General features: G+C 50.7%; 1 pseudogene; it reads right to left on the reverse strand.

Annotated features, from left to right (window-relative positions):
• Nucleotides 1-18,846: 18,846 nt before the first annotated feature.
• LOC122697715 lies at nt 18,847-19,880 on the reverse strand (annotated as a pseudogene).
• Nucleotides 19,881-20,819: the final 939 nt, after the last annotated feature.

Raw genomic sequence — 20,819 nt, forward strand, 5'->3', positions numbered from 1 at the left:
GTGTTGTGACTGACTGTGTAAGGATCGCTCCCTTAAGGGTAATTACACTAAATTCCCCTCTGAAGGACAGCTCTCTCTGGATAGAATACAAGAAAACCCCGCATCCCCCATTCATGGAAATTCATAATTTCTGTGGTTGTCACTGGCACCATGGCAGCGAGACACTTCTAGGCACTGTGACTACTTGGAGGTGAGGCTGCAGGGTGGCAGGACCCAGGGGAGGGGAGGGTGTGGTGAGGCATAGTAGAGCAGCAAGCAGGGGGACATCCAGAGAGGCCACGCCGGGGACCCGGGACCCTGAGCGGCCAGTGGGAACCGGGCCAGAGCCAGGAGCATCTCCACACCAAGATGGGAAATTCACACCCTGAACTGGGGAAGCAAGAAGGGCCCCCACTGACATCTACCCCAGGAGAGGAAACCACTTGGCATTCACTGTTTTCCAGGCTGGCTTTGAGCACTCACTGGGCTTCCCAGGTGGCACAGCGGTAAAGAACCTGCCTGCCAGTGCAGGAGACGTAAGAGATACAATCCCTGGGTGGGGAAGATCGCCTGGAGAAGAGAATGGCAACCCACTCCGGTGTTCTTACCTGGGAAATCCCATGGATGGAGGAACCTGGCGGGCTACAGTCCATAGGGTTGCAAAGAGTCAGACAGGACTGAAGCGACTTAGCACCCCACCTGCCCTCTGCTGTGCTAGTCACTGAAAAGGACCCCTAAATGGGCAGCAGCCCGCCCTCCAGAGAGAGCTGGAGCGGCCTCAGGCAAAACAAAGCACTGGCACTTGGAAGGTGAATTAATATCCAAGTTCCCCATCAGCAGCATCCCCAGACCCCTTCAGAGGGGCCACGCCCTGACCCTGGTCCCCATCTGCCCCAAGGGAGGATGGCAGAAATGACCAAGACCTTCCCGATCCGGCATCCGTACCTTGGCATTACCCCGCGCTGGAACTTCTCGCCACCCCAGGGAGACCCCGAGAGAGTTGGGGAGTCACTCACCCACGACAAACAGTTAAAAGGAAGAAAGCAGGTCTGGCGATATCAATGCACTTTGATAACAATAAACTCTGCTTTTAATTTATGCTAATGTGTAGGGCTGTGGTGACAGTAAGAACTAAATTACAGAGTGGCTTTCGAGCTGGTAATTATCCCTCCATTTTTCGCTGCTCTGGAAGATGGACACACAATTATGCTCTCTTGCTGTATATTAATACAGATTCTTGACATCTTCAGCAGACCTGGAGCTGTCATCCAGCTTTTTGTCTCCTTTAATTGAAAATTAATGGTTACTGGGTTGCCACGGAAACAGAGGCCACGGACGCCAATGGCGCTCACGTCTCACCAAGGGACTGGCGGCGTCAGGAGTCCGGAATGACCTTGAAAGTTAAAAGAAAAAAAAAAAAACTTAAAAAAGAAGGGGAGAGGAGGGGAAATGAGGACAGGAGGGTGGGAGAGTGTGTCGGAGCTGAAAGAGAGAAAAGAAAAAGGGGGAAGAGAGAGGAAAAGGAGAGGGGGGAGAAGAGAAGACAGAAGAGAACCCTGCGGGAGGTTGGGGGCATGGATGCTTGAGGGGGAGATTAAATTAGTAAGTTTTACCTCTCATTTTTGTCCCTTGCCTCTCAACCGTGTTAAAGACCCATTGAAAAATGAGGAGCTGGGTCTCAGCTCCAAAAATCCCTGATTCTACAAATCTGTCTAAGGAAGAATGACAGCATCCACCCAGAGCCCCCGGGGCAGGAAGAGACCGAGCTCCTTGGTACCATGGGAGGCAGGCGGCGGGCAGAGCAGGGGGCAGGGCTGAGGGTGCCCTGTGGGCACTTCCCAGGGCCTAGGGGCTGTGCTGTCAGAAACGGGGGGCGGAGAAGGGGCCGCTTCAGGGGGAGCCCTGCGAGCTGCCACAACAGTGATGAGCAGGTGAAAGGGCTCTGTCGGCTAGGCCTTCAGCCTGAAGACATAACAAAAGGACTCAAATGAGTCAGAAGTGGGGATGGTCCTGGCAGGGGGAGGTCATGGAAGGTTTGCCCAGGAAAAGATAAGAGATAAAGGGGAGCAGTTCAGCGAGCCTCTGGGATGGTGGTAGCTCCGGGCTTGGAAATGGTTTTTTTTCCCCCTAGAAGTTGGCAGACCCAACAGAGGGAACTGGGGACCCTGAGTGTCCTAACAGGGAAGGCGGGCTTCCGCTTGATCAGCCCATCATCCTAGCTCCTCAGTCTGGAGCGCGAGCCCCAGAAAATGCAATTCAACAATTACTGGAGGTCTACAGAGAACCAGGAACCAAGCTCATGCTTCAGATGCAGGGCCGGCCCTGGAAAATCTCACACTCCGGGCTGGGGTAGACAGACAAATAAACAACCGCAAAGTTAGCCGCCCCTTCAAAGATTTCTCTACCGTGATGTTTGTCACAGCACTGCTTATAACAGCAAAAATCTAGAAACATTCTGGGTGCCCAACAATTGAGGACTGATAAAAGTATATGCTTTACAACACACTCGGAAGATGGGACACTGTGCAGTCATTTTATTTTTTATTTTTTTAAGGTTTTGTTTTTTTTTTAATGTGGGCTATTTTTAAAGTCTTTATTGAATTTGTTACAACATTGCTTCTGCTTTATGCTTTGTCTTTTTGGCTCAGACGGTAAAGAATCTCACTGCAATGTGGGAGTCCTGGGTTCGATCCCTGAGTCCAAAAGATCCCCCAGAGAAGAGAATGGCAACCCACTCCAGTTTTCTTGCTTGGAGAATTCCATGGGCAGAGGAGCCTGGCGGCCTACAGTCCATGGTGTTGCACAGTCAGATATGACTGAGCGACTGAGTCGGACATGACTAATAGCACATGTGGGAGCTTAGCTACCTGACTGAGGATAAAACCCACATCCTTGCCCTGGAAGGAGAAGTTTTAACCACTGGGCCGTCAGGAAGTCCCCCTGTGCAGCCATTTTAAATGATGCTGGAGGAGAATCTTTAATGATCTGGAGGAAAGGTTCTTGATATTTTATTTAATGAAGAAACTAGTTTTATGAAACTGTAATGTATTCATTATTCCATGAGGCTGTGTCTGCATTTTTTGAGTTACAGATACATCAAGTGTGTTGTTATTGTTGTTTAGTCCCTAAGTCATGTCGACTCTTTGAGACCTCATGGACTGTAGCACGCCAGGCTCTCCTGTCTTTCACCGTCCCCCGGAGTTTGCTCACATTCAAGTCTGTTGAGTCGGTGATGCCATCCAACCATCTCATCCTCTGCCTTCCCCTTCTCCTTTTCCCTTCAGTCTTTTCCAGCATCAGAATCTTTTCCAATGAGTCGACTCTTCGCATCAAGTGGCCAAAGTGCTAGAGCTTCAGCTTCAGCTCCTTTTCTACACTTTTCTGTATTTCCAAATTTTCAACAATAAATATACATCAATTGTATTGACAGGTTTCTTTAAAAGAAGCTTTTGAAATTAGCTTCTCCAGAAACCAGTCCCCTAGAGACACAGTCCCCAGCTCAGGGTGCCCCACCCACCCCCCCTGGCCCAGTGCTTCCCCCCAGCATTCACATGCAGGGGATCCTTTCCTCAATCCCTGGAACCCATCCTGGGCTCTCACTCCCACCTAGACCCTTCTCTACTCCCAGGCTGCAGTCAGGGTGCCCAGAGATGGGGCAAGGGGCTGATGAGGCTCCCAAGAGGAGCCTCAGTGTGGGCCAGGGTGAGCAGGCCCTGTAGTGGCTGTCCCAGAGGAAGCCAAGAACGAGCCCTCCTCTCTTTCTGTATGAATCTTTACCCAGTGTCACAGACCAGGCAATGAATGCCCGGAGAAGCCAACTGACCTGCTCCAAACAGCTGGTCAGTGGCAGAGCTGGAACCCAAGCCCAGGGACCATCTGCCTCCAGGTTTGTAGTCTCAGCATGTTTATCTACTTGTCTTTTCCCTCATCAGGTCCAGAGAATGCAGGTGCCACTGGAAGCTTCTCTGAATGACTTGGATTTCTGGATCAAGCCCCAGTCTCAGAAGGTCACAATGATCAACAGCATCTTTTCATGGCCTTTGCACCCCAGGCTCATCCTTGGCAAGACTAGGAGAGTAGTCATGTTAGCCCAAGTTAGAGCTAGAACCTTGGAGAAAGGATGGCCTCAGAAAGACTGAAGTCCCCAGAAAATGAATACTTCCTTCCTCTCCCCAGACACATCCTTAAATCTCCGCCCCTCTCAGGCCCTCCACTCTCCAGGCAAACAGGGGCTCTGTCTCTCAGCCCCCAATTCACTCTTTCATTCCGACCCTGTCAAACCTCTGCTTCCAAAGTCAGACTCCCCACTCCCTTTCTCTCAGAAGCTTTTGGGTGATTCACTGTGGATTCCCACTCTTATTCCTTCCCTCTGCTTCACAATAAATGCAACCGCCCTCAGCGCACCCATCGCCTGTGTCCCGCCCTACCCCAGGCACTCCTCTTGTGCTCACTCCTTTCATCTTAACAGCCTTAGGAGGGGGTTCTACCATTTTCTCCCCATGGAGGCGTGGAGAGTTTAGTTGATAGTCACACGGCAAGTCAGCAGCAGAGCCAGAATTCAAACCCAAACAGCGTGAGACCAGAGGCCACGCTTTTTAGCCACCTGCCAGGGATGATGCATCCGGGGCTCCATCAGCTGCTACGGATGCTCAGCTGCCCACTTGGCTGGGCTCTTGTGACATCTCAGTGAGGAGACAGGTCGGAGTGAAGGCCCTTCTGCAGCGAGCTTGCATTTGTGGGCAGGTGGAAACCAGCTTGTCCCCTTCCTGGGAGCTGTACTGCACCCGCCACGTTGGCTGGGAGCCTCTCTCGGAGCAAGAACAGTTCTGTCCTCAGGAGTCCTGCCACCGGGACAGGCTCTGCACATGGGGGAGGGTTAACAGGGTAGGTGATCGTTGCCTCATGGCCAACTGGGGACAGTCAGTGGGGAACGGGTCCTAAATGAGGACCCCGTGCCTCTGCCCCATCCTTCACCGAGTCCTGAGGACCAGAGGAGAACCCATCGCTTTCCATCTCCGGCCTGCCCATCTCCACCTCTCCCCTGTCCTTCCCCCCACTTCCCTGCCTCACCCCTGCCCACATCCCTCTCCACCCACTTTCCCAGAGAACAAACAAGAAGACAAACCTAGCAGCCTGGGAAGAGGCTGCGGTGGCAGCAACAAGGGGAACAGGGAACTTGCGTTCATCTCCCTGGCTTCCCTGATCCCGACCTTAATCCCCGCTCAGCATCCTGTCAGCCAGGTTGTTCTCAAGCTGACATTGCTGCAGGCGCCTTCTCGGCAGCCTTTCCTCAGATCTGCCTCCTCCAGGGACTTCTAAAGAGGAGCCCGAGGTTTCTCTGTTACAGCCGGCTTCACTCGCTGCCCTCAAGCAAAGCCCGGGTTCCCAGGGGGCCACCAGGAGAGGGGGCTGCGGGGGGGGGGGGGAAGTGCCAGGCCTGATGTTTCATAGAAAGAGGGGGGAACGGAGGCGGGCAGCGGCTTCCAGAGTGAGGGTCAGACCTGGGGCAGGAGGCCGACTAGGGGCTGTCCATCTCCTCAAAGCCTTGCTCAGGTGTGTGGACCAGAGAGATAGAGGGAAACTGAGGCTGGGGCCCTCAGGGAGTTCAGGATGGTGCTAGTTCTGGCTGCAGAGGAAGCAGAGGGGTCTGGGATTCTCTGAGTCTGCCTCATGATCACGGCTCAGGGTGGGTTTGGAGAAAGGGGCGACTGGAGACTGTGCTGAGTGTGTGTGAAAGAAGACCCACATACGCACGTGGATCGGTGGACTTCCTGAACACATCCTGGGTGCTGCGCTGGGCTCTGGACTTGGGGGGAGAAACGGGAATGGCAGCCTGGTGACAGGGATGAAGCGTCTGGATCCCAATCCAGCCCTGTCACGTACGGGCTGTGTGGCTTCAGGACAATTACTTGGCTTTTCTGAGCCCCATTATTCTCATCTCTAAAGATAGCGGGTGATTATGATAAAAATTTTCTTGCAAGACCGATGTGAAGCTTAGAGACAAGGTGTGTAGAGCATGTTAATGTTTAGGATGATTTTTATTACACGTGTCACCTTCCACAGGGGACATTAGAAACCAGAGGTTTCTTCATGAAAGGGGGCCCTGAACACAGGGGTGGCACCTGAGAGTATGTGTGTGTATAGGTGAATATTTGTGGGCAGGACCCACCATCCCTGGAGAAACTAAGCTAAACTTGCACCGGGAGAAGGGGACGACAGAGGATGAGATGGTTGGACGGCATCACCAACTCGATGGACGTGAGTTTAAGTAAGCTCCGGGAGTTGGTGATGGACAGGGAAGCCTGGCATGCTGCAGTGCCTGGGGTTGCAGAGTCGGACATGACTGAGAGACTGAACTGAACTCAACCGCAGCCTAAACAAACATCCAGGGTGGGGCCTCTGGTCAGCCCTGCCCCTCCCCCACACTGTTGATCTCCAGGTTGTGACACATCCATCCTGCCAAGGGGACAAGGATGCAGGGGGCTCCTGGAAACCTAGGCAGGGGGTGCTCCTGGAGCCCCCTTCACGTGGCGCCTCTCTCCTGGGACCCTCTCAGAGCCATGCGTGCTCCCAGGATGAAAAACCAGAGACCCGGTTGCTCAGCCTCCTGTCCCAGGCATTTGCCTGCCATCAGAGATCTCTGAGGCCAGGAGCTCTTAAACCACTGGACCACCAGGGAATCCTATAAAGCACCTAGAACAGTGCCTGGATTGTAGTATGTGCTCAAAGGTGTGGTAATCGCTCAGCTGATACAAAAAGTTTGGACTCAGGGTGAGGTAGGGGTGCCTGTATAAGAATTAGCTGATAATAAAAATAAAATGTTGACAGCGTTTCGGGTTCCTGAAGTGGGTATGGATGTCCCAAAGTCAGAGCAGATGGATCCAAACGTCATATAACTGAGCCTGATGCCTGAGTGTACCAAGCTCATTTTCCTTCCTTCCATTCCAGTTTCCTTCCTCCCTTCCCCTCTCCCTTCTTTCCAACCAAATCAATTTCATTATTCTTCTGACAGATTCATTGCCATTCTTTGGGGAAAGTCAGATTTTCTCCCAACTGTAAAGCTTCCTTCTCATTGGGGGAGGGGGCTGGGGGGTGCCTCCTGGACCCACTGAGGGTGCTGCTGTCTCCAAGCCTCTGGGAAACCACCCATCTCAGAATTCCTAGGGCCGTGTCAGCCATGTCGATTCCTGGACGCTCTCCGCCTTCTGAACTAACACCCAGGGGTGAGCCTGGGCATCAGCATTGAATTAAATCTCGGGATCCTGATACCCAGTAAATTTGAAAACCACCTCCATCACGCTTTTTCTCTTTTTCACTGAGTCCTCACTCTGTGTTCTTATGCTTGTCAGACCCCTGTTCAAAAGTCCTTGTCTTGAAATGTGGCCTCTTCTCCCCACAGCCAGGAGATCCCTGTGGAGCAGACTCTGAAAAGATCCCTGAGGCCACTAGGCAAGACTGATCCGTTGTCATCTGCGCACACACACACACTCGCACGCACACACCGAGTCTGCTGGAGTTAGGGCTTCTCAGCCTATCTTCCAAGGAGAATCTGCATTCCTCAGAGGTCAATACCTTCTGGGGTTTCTCCAACAAGTGGCCTGGGACCACCCCCTCAATGAGGCTCCATGTCAAAGAAGGCATGAGCTCCCTGCCTTGGCAAAAGAGACAGGCTGCAAGAGGGCAGGTTGCCTTTAAACTTCCCGAGGCCCTCCCTGCACTGGGGGGTCAGGAAGCAGGACCACTTGCTGCCACTTCTTCTCTCCCTGGAGCATCTCTCAAAGGATGCCCGCCTTGATCCTGGGGAAAGGATGGGGAGGCAGCCCACTCTCAGACCTCTGACAACTCACATCCACCACATTCCAAGCCCCCACACCCTGGTAAACACTCCCACATGCCTTGGTGTGTCTTAAGTGGAGGAGAACTCTTCCGAGGGAGGTGCCCTGGGAGAGGGGAGATGGCGGGTGGGGTGAGTTTCAAGGCTGGGCTCTTCACAACCTGCTGAGCAGACCAAGGCCACTCAGTCCCTCTGGGTTCCTGTTCCTCAATCTTTCTCACCTGGGAAGGAGCCACTGAAAGTGACGAAGCCTCAGAGAGACCGTGGACGCGGAAGGGCTAAGTGGACACAGGGCACGATCTATCACCTGTGTTTTAAAGTGTTATTTATTTGGATGAGCCAAGTCTTAGTTGCAGTGCATGGGATCTTCTGCGGCCGGGCATGGACCTTCCGGCTGTGGTGCTTGGGTTCAGTAGTTGTTGCACTGAGGCTTAGTTGCTCCAAGGCAGGTGGGATCTTAGTTCCCCAACCAGGGATCAAACCCGCATCCCCTGCATTGCAAGGTAGATTCTCAACCACTGGACCACCAAGGAAGTCTTTATTATTGATATTGTATAGAAAGGATTCTTGTGTGCCCTCCTCCCTAACAGGTGCAGGCTACCTGGGAAGCCCCCCATTATACCTACTCCTTTCAGGGAGTCCTAGCCTCAAGCTGTGTGGCTCTTAAAACAAACCCATCTGTTTGAGGGGTTTCACAGGCAGTGGGGAGGGGCCCCTCAACCACTCTAACTCCTTGCAAATCAGTGGTGTCAGAAAACCCAGTTCTGAGGCAGCCTTGAGCCATGACGTCGGCCTCTGAGCTGTCGTGGGGCAGGGGGGAGGCGGAGAGGGGAGGCACCAGGGGAGGACGGCTCTGGGAACCAGATCCCGAAACTCCCATGGGCGTGAGACCAGAAACCCAAACCCCGAGCCACCCCCCCACCCCGGCCCCCCAAGCCACCGTCCGGAAAAAATAAACTATTTCCTGCAACCAGCTCCGAAACAAAGTCTGTGAGTGAGCTGTGACACATGTTACATAAATAGAAGCCGCAGAGGGGAAAAGCCTGTTTTCTCTTTCATTATTTATCACTCTCTAACCATCTCCAGCTGGGTGAGTAAACAGGCACATTGGCCCATAATGAGGAACAGGCTGCTGCCGTGGGGCTGCCGGAGGGGCACGGCGCTGAGCGTGGGAGCGTGCGTGCGTGTGTCCGTGTGTCTGTCCGTCTGCCCCAGAGAGGGAAGAGTGGGAGGCCGAGATGGAGAAGGCTTGTTGGGGGGGCTCCAGGTCCCAGCCGGCAGGGGGCTCTCCACCTGGTGCCCCGGCTGCCGCAGGGCAGGGGGACCCCCCCCCCCAACCCCGCCCCAGCTGGCTGCTGCCTCCCCGACCTTGAGGGTTGCTTTGGGGATCGAGTGTGCTGGATGGAGGAGGAGTCAGAACCAGAGAGACTGTGTGGGTGGGAGAGGATGTGAGAGGTACAAGACAAGTGTGGGTCTCGGAGCATGACCCCCGCGGGGTGGCCTCTGAGTGTGGCCCCGGGGTGGGTGAGGAATGTGTCAGAGGGAGGCCGGGCATGCAGGCGTGTGAAGGAGCGACTGTGAGGGGTGTGTAACGCCAGGAGACTGAAGCAGAGTGTGTGTGTGTGATCCTGGTGGCGTATGTGGGTATGTGTCATTCTGTGACTATGAGAACGTGTGAACATGTGTCTGCGTGACTTTGAGCGTATACATCTGTGTGCCACTGTGGGGATATAATATGTACATGTGAGATTTTTATGGCCATAAGGTGTTGTTATGGATCAAATGTGTCCCCTCCAAAAAAGATATATTGAAGTCCTAACTCCCAGCACCTCAGAATATGACCTTACACATGGAAACAGGGTCACTGCAGATATAATCCATTCAGACGAGGTTACACCGGAGTAGAGTGGCCCCTCGTGCAATGATGCGTGTCCTGAAACAGAGGTGTCTGTGTGGAAACACAGAAACCCACATATGCGTGCCGACGGAGGCGGACATTGGAGAGGCAGCTACAAGCCAAGGGATGCCTGAGGCTGACAGAAGCTAGCAAGAATTAGAGAAGGATCCACCCCTATAGATCTCAGCCAGAACCGTGGTTTTGAATGTCTAGCCTCCAAAACCGTGAGACAATAACCAAATTCTGTTGTTTGCAGTCATCCGGTGTGTGGAACTCTGTGATGGCAGAGCTAGGAAACTAATACTGGTGTGTGTGAATACAGGGTGTAAGCATGGGGGTGTGTATGTAAGTGTGGGACACCATAGGAGTATGTGAGGATGTGAGTGTGAGATCCTGGTAGTGAAGATGGGCATGGATGTGGCCATCTTCCTATGGGAGTGTGTAAATACGTGTGTGAGACCAGTGAGTGTGTATGTGTTGGTGCTGGCACCCACACAATCGGTATCCATATATCATTATGCATAAATCCTGGAGAGGACCCCAGCAACCATCCTTCACTTCTGGCTGCCTCTGCCCTCCTGCAGGCCCTCCCCTGGCCGTGGACAGCCCTGCCTGAGGCCAAGTCAGCCCTGGAGGAGGGCTGCCCACAGCCTGCCCCCACCTTGGGGTCATCCCAAAATCAAGGTTTAAACCATACCCTGGCCCACAGTCACCAGAGCGCTCTTCAGGGACTGAGATGAGGCCAGGCCCAGAGGCTAGAAGCAACAAGATGAGGAGTCAGATTTGTTGTCTATGTCCCGGGCATTCTTGCCTGCAGCCTAATTTCCCTCTAGCTCAGGACTATTGGGCTAGTATCACCTGTCCTCCTTGGGAGACAGATCTAAGCCCACAGACTCTTGAAACAGAGCTGGGCTCCTGAGAAAATGTGTTGACCATGCCCATCCCCGGACACTGACCCTTGGATGTCACAGAGTCTGCCAGAGACCTAGCCTCCCAGAACATGTCTAGACTAGCCGGGACTCCTGCTGGCCCAGCTTCTGCCCTCTAACTAGGGCATACCATAACTGTTCAGTTACTCACTCAGCAAAGCGCCCGTCCCAAGGCTCACGTCTTAGAATCCTCAAAGGTATCTCAGAGAGGCCTTGCTGGGAAACCTCAGATGAGTCACTTTTCTCTGAGCATCATTTCCCTTCTATTGAAAGGGTACAGCTACCTTTGCCCTGCCTGTGTTTTAGGGATGGCATCAGGTTCCTGGGGCCTAGTGGACTTGAACTAGTCTTAAAAGAAATGTCTGATAAAATGTCCTACAGCCTGACTTTGTGAATGAAAAGTCACAAAGGTAGCCTCACACCTGAGGCCCTGTGGCACTGATATTATCTCCTCCATCAGGGTGGTTTGCTGTCTCCTTCTCCAGCTTCCCAGGGTTTCTTCCTTTAGCTTGATAATAGTTTGATTTAATTCAGGGGAGGGGTCTGCAAACTTTGGCCTCCGGGACCAAATCCTGCCTGTTGATTTTGTTGTTGTTGTTTGTTTGTTTTTTAATTTTTTGGCTGCACCATGAGGCACGCATGATCTTAGTTCCCCGACCAGGGATCAAACCCACCCCCCTTGCAATGGAATCACAGGGTCTTAACCACTGGATCACCAGGGAAGACCCCTGCCTGAGTTTGTGGGGGGGTTTGTTCACAGACCCCAGTCTGTGAACCAAGAGTAATTTTTTTTTTTTTCCAGTTTCCAAGAGTAATTTTTATAGATGAACATTTGCCATTGATCTGATGGTAAGAAGCATTAACTTTGAAATCCAACTAAGCAAAATGTTATCCCACCCCCCCAACCAAAAAAATCCCTTTTTCCTCACTAGCAGACAATTTATTACCAAAAATTGTACTCAATTATTATTGTAATTGTAATTCCATCCATAAAATTTTTGTGGAAATTTGTTTTCTGTCTTATTACATTGGTCGCTACATAATATCCTTGATTTTTGCTTCAGCCCACCAAACCTAAAATATTTACTATAGAAAAAGTTTGCTCATTTCTTTCTCTATTACTGAACTCTGCCATTACAGAAACAAGCTGGCCATAGTTTGCCAACTGCTGAAGTAGAACGCTCTAAGCCCTCGGATATTTTGATTGATTTGGAGAGGAACAAGTAACTTCTTAGACAGGTCTCAACAAGCCAGCATTTGCCTGAACAGTTCATTGCGCTGAACTGGGCAGGATGTGAGTCTGAAGCTATGGGACTCCCTCCAAGGACTCTGAGAATGAAGCCCACCCAGGGTAAGGCAGAGTTAGCAATACGGAGACTACCACAGGGTCGTTTCTTAAGCCCCTGGATCACACATCACCTGCAGCAAGTCACACAAGTCAATCTATTCCCATTGTTACTTAAGCCCATTTGCAGTGAATTTTCTGATGCTTGCACCAATATAAGAGCACAAAAGAAGAGTATCTAATCCAGCTTGGAGCATTCAAGGAAAACTTCTGAGAGGAGGTGTCATCAAAGCTGGGTCTTAGAGTCAGCTATGAAAGCAAGTTTAAAAAAAAAAGGTGTTCCAAGCAGAGGGCACAGCCTGAGAGGAAAGGGCACAGCATGCATGCAAGACCAAAGCAGCAGAGCTGGGAGTGGCCAGGGGAGGAATTGGAGGTTCAAGAAAGGTACCCTGTGCCCCGTGCAGCAGACCAACATGCTTGAAATTGGTTGGCTCTTCAGAAATGGGTCTTGAACAAGACATCGAAAGTTCAGGTTGGCATCGTAGACTGAACTCTTTGACCAGTGTGGAAGAGGAGCCAGGAGGAGGTACATGGGGGTGGATGAGGTTGGAAACGGGAGTCAGTTAGGAGGCTACTGGAACACCCCAAGTAGAAGACGATGAGGGTCCAGCCAGTGGCAGTAGGAGTGGGGATGGAGCGGAGGGAATGACTCTCAGAAATATTTTGGAAGCCACATCCACAAGACTTGGTGACTGGATGTGAAAAGGAAGGGCCAGGGAAAATCAAGGGGTGATTTCTAATTATAGTTTCTAAAGAGACTAGGTGGGTTCTAACGCCACCACAGAGGAGAAAATGCAGAGGTAGGACATGTCTTTGGATACAGATGATAATTTGGGTCTGGGACATGTTGGGAATGCCATCACTGGAGGCTCACAGACATCGGGTGGGGGTGGAGAGAAGTCCAAGACTATTTGGACCAAATCAGAGGGTAGTTAAACCCATGAGAGTACACGGGATTGTCCAAGGGGACGTGTAGCTTGAGGAGAGTCATGGGTCAGAAGCCTTGAGAACCCCAAGCATTCAAGGAGATGACGCAAACCCACAAAAGCACATGAAGAGGAGACGTCCAGGAGGAGGGCAGAGTGTGGCCAGGGCTGGCATTCTGCCCATGTCTCTCGCCCTTACCTCCAAAAGAAGAAGGTTGCTTACTGCCAACACCTGCCCTTTGCCTGAGGGTTTTTTTTTCCCACCTCTTTCTGGCCATGGAGATACCCTTGGCTCAAGCTCAGGACAAGCCTGAAGTGCTGGAGAATTATTGTATCTGGAAGCAGTCCTCCAATAGTGGCACAGAGGGAGTTGGTGGATAAATACCCCAACTTTCTTGCCTTATCATATGGACAATTAGGAGCATGTCTCAAATGTCTTCTGGGATTCCCCAGCAGGACCATGCCCCCTCCCTCACAGTACATGCTAACACTCCTGATGTGGGCCTCCTGTCTCCCCAATCCCCCACTTTTCCATTCCCAACTCGAACTTGAACCCTTGTGTCAGAGTCTGCTTCTAGAACGTAAACTAAGATGAAGGTGTCATGAAACCCAACCAGGTAAAAAATTGCATGATGAAATTTTGTCTTTGCAGGGCTCAGGTCACCCCCACAAAGTGCCCACCTTCACGCTCACAGAAGACACTGGCCAACTTCTCCCTGTGCCTGAGGCTCCCAGAAAGAGACATTCCAGAGCCTGAGGCTGAGCAAACTCCACTATCAAGACATCTCTTCCCACCTCTCACCCCGGTTCCTCCTCTTTACAGGGGCTGCTGCATGCAGTGAAGTCTGATCACAGGCCCGCATACAATGCAAAGACTTGGAAAGATTCCTCATCCCAAGTCCATCACTCTTCATACCTCTGGCTCTCTCTTCTTTTCTAGCACTCCAAGTGGCATTCACTTTTTTCCATTCATCCTGTAGGCAGTCTTGTGGGTGTTCGCTTCTCTTTCTGTCCATGATCCAGGAACTGGCTCTGATTCCTGGCCAGGGGCCCGCAGGGAGGCAGGGAGGGCTGGGTGACCTGGAAACACTCCCCGTTTCCAGCCACTGCACAGCCGACCCACCCTGCTCCCCAGGCTTTGGGGGCAGAGCGGCAGGGTCCTCAAGAAGGCATACAATAGAGCAATAAAGGGGAGGGCGGGCTGAATTGAGAGAGTCGCTCTGACATATATAGGCTACCATATGTAAAACAGATCGCTAGTGGGAAGCTGCTATATAGCACAGGGAGCTCAGTGATGACCTAGAGGGTGGGATGGTGTGGGGTAGGAGGGAGGCTCAAGAGGGAGGCGATCCATGTATACAAATAGCTGATTCACTGTTGTGCAGCAGAAACTAACACAACATGATGAAGCAATTATACTCCAACATTTTTATACCTAAAAAAATTTTAAAAAGAAGGTATACAGTAGAACAATGAAGTGGAGGTGTCTAACAAGCCAGGGTATGAATGCAGACACTTCGCTTACATAACTGTGGAACTGGTTGTGAGTGTCAACATCTCAAAGCTTTGAGTCTTCTCATTTGTAAAATGAGGATGACGGTACCCACCTGACTTAGGCTGGGTTCCCCCAGAAGCAGGTATCCTGAGACCACTATTCCAGTATACATGAGTGATTTAGGTGGTAGAAACACCAGTAGAGAAGTGGGGGAGTAAGATAAGGAGAGGAAGGAGAGCAATCAGATTGGTCATCAAGCCAGCTCCTCAGGTGGGTTCCGTCCTGCTGGGGAACCCTGGGAGTGCATGTAGATCTCACACCTCAGTGACCCCAGCACAGGGGTGAAGGAGGAGCGTATTTACACACCAATGCCCTTCCATCATGGGTGCTGGGCTCTCTTGGATGGTGTTAAATCCCCAGCACTTCTGGTCTCCCACATACTGGCAAAGAACAGTCCAAAGCCCAGAGGAAGCCCTCAGGCAAAGATAGGCGGGTAGATGGCTGGAAGCCTTAGGGGTATAAGTGATGAGGGCACACAGTCAGGGCACCCACAGCCTCTGCCATATCATCTCAGAGGGTGGACGGGAGGTGAAAGGACGTCACACACAAAGAACGCTAACACAGCGACTGGGGCACAGTTGGTTCTTCTCTAATGAAGATTCAGCCTCACTCCAGCCTTTGAATGCCTGGCTCCGGGGAATTCCTGGTGCCCAGCAACCATGAGAGCGGTCTTGAGGGCTGGAGGGCCAGGGGTCAAGAGCAGAAGAATCTGGAAGAGAGAAGACCAGAAAGAAGAGGGGATGCAGGAGAACTGGGAAGGAGGTAGGCCCTGGAGTCCTGGCCTGGCATGGAGTGGACTCAAACCAGTGTGAGGAAGCCCAGGAAAGTATGTGAGCCCCACTCCATGGGCCCTGCCAGATGCCACACACAATCAGTGACTTACAAAGACACTCTTAGGACTTCCCCGGCAATCCAGAAGCTAAGATTCCACTCTCCCAATGCAGGGGGCTCCAGCGGCTAAGACTCTGTACTCCCAATGCAGGGGGACTGGGTTCGATTCCTGGTCAGGGAATTAGATCCCACATGACGCCATTAAGAATTTGCACGCCGCAACTAAAAATCGGGCATGCTGCAATGAAGATGGAAGATCCTGAGTGCTGCAACTAGGACCCAGGGAGGGCAAGTAAATACATAAATAAAATAAGACTGTCACTTCTTTCCCCTTTACCCGCTCTACACGGATTGCCTCTGCCATTTGGGGAACTGCTTTGTCTTTACAAACAAATGAAATAAAATTCAACACTAGGACTCCTGTGAGGATCAGCAATACACATGAAAAGTGCCTGATAAATACTCAATAGGTGATGGCTATTTCCAGCGTGAGGCCATCTTGGTTTTGACTTTCCTCCTTCACATCCCACCTCACTTCACATCCCACCTCAGTGCCAGTGACTGAGACCCCAAACCCCAGGCCCTCCAGTTTCCTCGGGGAAAGAATGTTTCCCTTTCCGAGTACAGGGTTCTGAAGGCATCTCCAACAGTGGACACGCAGAAAGGGGGCAGCGAGCAGTGATGGAAAGAGCACACGGAGGCAGGGACAGCCCCGAGGGAGTGAGGATGCCATCTTGTCCCATTTTCAAAATTTTACTTGTTTTATTTTTGGCTGCGCTGGGTCTTCGTTGCTGTGTGTGGGCTTTCCCCAGTGGCAGAGAGCAGGGGCTACGCTCTAGTTGCAGTATGTGGCTCCTCTCATTTCGGAGCACAAACTCCAGAACTCCAAGTTCATTAGTTGTGCTGCACGGGCTGTTACCCCTCGGCACATGGGACCCTCCCGGACCAGGGATCGAACCCCTGTCCCCTGCATTGGCAAGCCTTAACCACTGGACCACCAGGGAAGTCCTGTCCTGTCCCATTTTCAATCCAAGTCCTCACCTCGACCCCCAGCTCTTTCCCTCTAATCACTGAAGGCATAGGAACTGCATAGGTTCTATGGCCCCTTCGCTATTAACCTGCAGTGCACCAACTTGCCCTGAGATGTCAGACTATTTTTTTTAAAAAAAAAACTATCAAATAATAATCAAATCAAATCAGCAAGTGTTTACTGTGCAAAACACACTAGGCTGGGCGTAAGAGGAAATCCCAAAATGACTAAAATCGTGGGCTCTGACCTCAGTTTATTATCTAGTTAGAGAGATGAGGCATGCTTGGTTAAACAGTGAAGGAAGAAAACAATATATTAGAAGTTACTTGGTGCTTATGAAATAAAAATTATCCAACAACACATTGTAACATCAACACAAGCAGCTAAGGAGGAGAGGGAAAGAGATGGAAGTGGGCTGGGGTGATGAAGAGAGAAATATCGTGGCTTCGATCTATAAGATGCCTTCACAGAGAAACCAACAGGTGTTACACTCACTCACCATCTCTGCCAGCTCATCTTTCTCCCTCTTCTGCAGTTGAAGAAACTGAGATGAAGCCCTGCTGCTTCAGGATTTCAGGCTAGAAAGAACAGAATTGGGATTTAAATCTATGGGGTTTTCTTTCCTTCTTTTTTAATATTTTAATTATTTGGTTGTCCTGGGTCTTAGCTGCAGCACGGAGGATCTGCGATCTTTAGTTTTGGCATGCGAACTCTTAGTCGTGGCATGTGGGATCTAGTTCCCTGACCAAGGATTGAACCCCGGGGCTCCCTGCACTGGAAGCAAGGAGTCTTAGCCACTAGACCATCAGAGAAGTCCCAATCAGAAGCATCTTTCTGAGGAAGGAAGAAGTGGGGTAATTCTTGAAGGATGAACTGCAGGAAAAGAGAAGGGATTCTCATCTCTGCACTCCCCCTTGGCCTTTCTTTGCCTCTGGGGCATTCCCCACCACACCTGCCTTGGGGAATGGCTGGGTGTGGTGCGTGGACAGAGGAAGTGAGGAAGTGCGCTGGGTCTGCCCATCCCTGCCTACATCCTGCTCTCTCTCTCTCTCTCTCTCTCAAAATCCCTCTATGGGATTGGGGTGGGGGGCGGTTCTCATTTCACCCAAAGAAAAATTGTCCACGGCTTGTCAGGTTATTGTTCATGTCTCGTTCCTTAATGAATGATTTTCCACCAAGCAGCGCAGAGTCCCCTTCCCACCACCCCATGGACAGGCCTGAGTCTCTGAGAGCCTAAAAGTGAGCCCTGCAAACATCTCCCAGGGCCCAGCACCAGGCCAGTCTGCCCCCAGGAGGGGCAACCTGGCTCCACCCCCAGGCCTGGGTACCTTCCCCTCCTCCACAGTCCCCTGGGACAGCTTCCCACACTGCATGGTCCTCTACTCAGGGCAATATGGTAAACTGATAAGCCTCCCCCACCCCAGGGTAGGAGCCCCCCTTAATAAGGGGGAGAGTCTGGAGAGTGCCTTGGAGGTTCCTGGCACAGTTCATTAAGATATCAACCCTTAATGAAATATTTCTTTGTTTAAATCGTCATTTATCTTGGGGAACAGGGGCCTTTGTGGCAAAGAAAGAGGCTACCCCCTTCCATCCCTCCCCCACCTCCACCCAGCACAGACCCTGGGTCTTTCTGAGTCAGAAAGATTGGGAAGCAGGGTGGGGAGGGACAGCTGGGAGATGGGGAGGGGAGAAGATTCCAGAGTGAGTGGAGGAACCACAGAGAGAAAGAAGGTCAACTTGACTGAGCAGGAGGCAAACAAGGAGAGAAGCAGAAGGCCCTGGAGGGGGTGGGTGTTGGGTGGGGGTGGCGGCGGGGAACACTGCTCAAAGGAAGCCCACTGCAGTGTGGCCACAACAGCCAAACCACCCAACTGTCACAGGGAGGCTGGGTAAAGAAACGGGAGCACACAGATGTGACAGAACGATCTTCATCAGTCTTTTCAATTAATGACCCAGAGATGCATGTAGCAAACCTGAATTAACCTCCGCAACATGAAATTTAGTAAAGAACAACACCAACAAATAGAAAAGCAAGGAGCAGAAAGATACATTTTATTTAACATTTTAAGACACCAAGGCCACACTAAATGACTAAGAGTATAAAACTTACTTGGGAAAACTACTAGCTTTCTAGCTTCCGGAAACTGGCTACCTCTGGCAAAGGAAGGATGGAGAAAAGAAAGAAGGGATATGGAAGAATCTCAATTTTATCAGTAACAATTAGTAGGCTTTTTTTTTAAGTATAAAGATGCACAAACCGTAAGTGTACACCAGCTCAATTGTCATAAAGTGAGCACACCCCTGTAACCAAATCCCAAATTCAAAAAACACAGAGTATTCACAATCCCCCAGGAACCCCAAGTTATCCCCCCACCTAAAGCTGCCACTCTCCTGAGTTCTATCTTGTCAATTTCGTTCCATCGATTTTTGAATTTCAGATAAGTAGAATTTCTCTCTGTGACTGGCCCTTTCTTTTTTTTTTTTTTTTGCACTCCAGGTCTTTCAGATTCTTTACACCCATCATGTCATGAACTCACAGGGGATGGGCTCCAACAGTTCAGGCTTCTTTCCATCAGTTTTCATGAAGTGTGCTTCTCTGGGTGGAGCAGGCTGGCGCTTCAGTTGAATCTAAGTATCTTTCTCTTTAGCTTCCTTCTTTTTTCTTTTTGGTTGGGGAGGGAGCGTTGATTGAATTATTTTTTGCTGCACTGGGTCTTTGTTGCTGCGTGAGGAGTTTCTCTAGTTGCCATGAGTGGGCGCTACCCTCTAGTTGTGGCGCGCGGGCCTCTCATTGCGGAGGCTTCTCTTGTGTTGGTGTGTGGGCCGGAGGCTCAAGGGTTTCAGAGTCAAGGCACCCAGGCTTACTTGCTCTATGGCATATGGCATCTTCTCGGGCCACGGATTGAACCCATTCCCCCTGCATTGGCAGGTGGATTCTTAACCACTGGACCACCAGGGAAGTCCTTCCTTCTTTGTTCTGATCATTTTCCTTCACAAATTTCAGGAAGCTATCTCGGCTCTTAGAGTGCTTAATATGTTCTAGGCGTGCGTGTGTGCTAAGTCACTTCCGTTGAGTCTGACTCTTTGTGACTCCATGGACTGAAACCCGCCAGGATCCTCTGTCCATGGGATTCTCCAGACAAGAATACTGGAGTGGGTTGCCATGTCCGCCTCCATGGGATCTTTTTACCCCAGGGATCGAACCCACATCTCTTAGGACTCCTGTATGGCAGGTAGGTTCCTTACCACAAGCACCACCTTGGAAGCCCCAACATGCTCTATACGCACATTAATTCTCTTGACAAGATTCTTGCCCTTCAGTTGTTTACAATGATGCCAAAAGCATGCTGGGTAACATGGTAGACTCTTCCAGTTTTGTCATGGTACCATTTGGGGGGCATTCCTTTGTGAAGAGTGTCCATTCCCTTGATATCTACAATACCACCTTTTTTGTAGATTCCCATATATGTGGTCAAAGGACTGACTCCATGTTTTCTGAAAGGCCTAGAGAGAAAGGGGTGGGTGCCCCTCCTCCTTCCTTTTGTGTTGGACATTTTGGTGAATTACTGGAAGATTGGAGTTCCAGCCAAAGGCGTGACTGATTTTTATGCTCAACATTGTTTGTGAGACTTCTCCTCATTGCTGGGTGTGCCTATGGCTTGTTCATTCTCATTACCAAGTACTAGCCCATGCATGAGAATATCAGCATTTGTTCACCCATTCCACTGTTAATGGCTATTGTGAATGGTGCTATTCTACCATTCAGTCATTTTAGTATCTGTCTTTTGCTGAACGCATTATGCATTTCTGTTGGTATATACTTAGGTTTGAGCCACTACATAAAGTTGGTAATGTTTTGTTCCTTAATTAACCAAAAAACAGTTTGGGTTGTTGTTCTTATGCTGTGTGGATCTTTGTTCCCCAACCAGGTATTGAACCCCAGGCCCACGGCAGTGAAAGTGCCGAGTCTTAAACACTGGACTACCAGGGAATTCCCTAAAAAAAAATAAAAAAGGTTTTGAAGGGGGAAAAGAAGTAAGATTCAAGCAATCAGATGAATGGAAACATAAAACATCTGAGTCTAGATGTGTTGGGACTGTGGGAATAGAGGGCACCCACCCCCAATGTCGGGCCTGGTACTAAGAACATACCAGTAACCCACTTCATCGGGTCCCATCACTTCATGGCAAATAGATGGGGAAACAGTGGAAACAGTGACAGACTATTTTCTTGGGCTCCAAAATCACCGCAGATGGTGACTGCAGCCATGAAATTAAAAGATGCTTGCTCCTTGGAAGTAAAGTTATGACCAACCTAGACAGCATATTAAAAAGCAGAGACATTACTTTGCCAACAAAGGTCTGTCTAGTCAAAGCTATGGTTTTTCCAGTAGTCATGTATAGATGTGAGAGTTGGGCTATAAAGAAAGCTGAGTGCTGAAGAACTGATGCTTTTGAACTGTGGTGTTGGAGAAGGCTCTTGAGAGTCCCTTG

This window comes from Cervus elaphus, chromosome 7, assembly GCF_910594005.1.
Source record: "Cervus elaphus chromosome 7, mCerEla1.1, whole genome shotgun sequence".
Classification (NCBI taxonomy): Eukaryota; Metazoa; Chordata; class Mammalia; order Artiodactyla; family Cervidae; genus Cervus; species Cervus elaphus.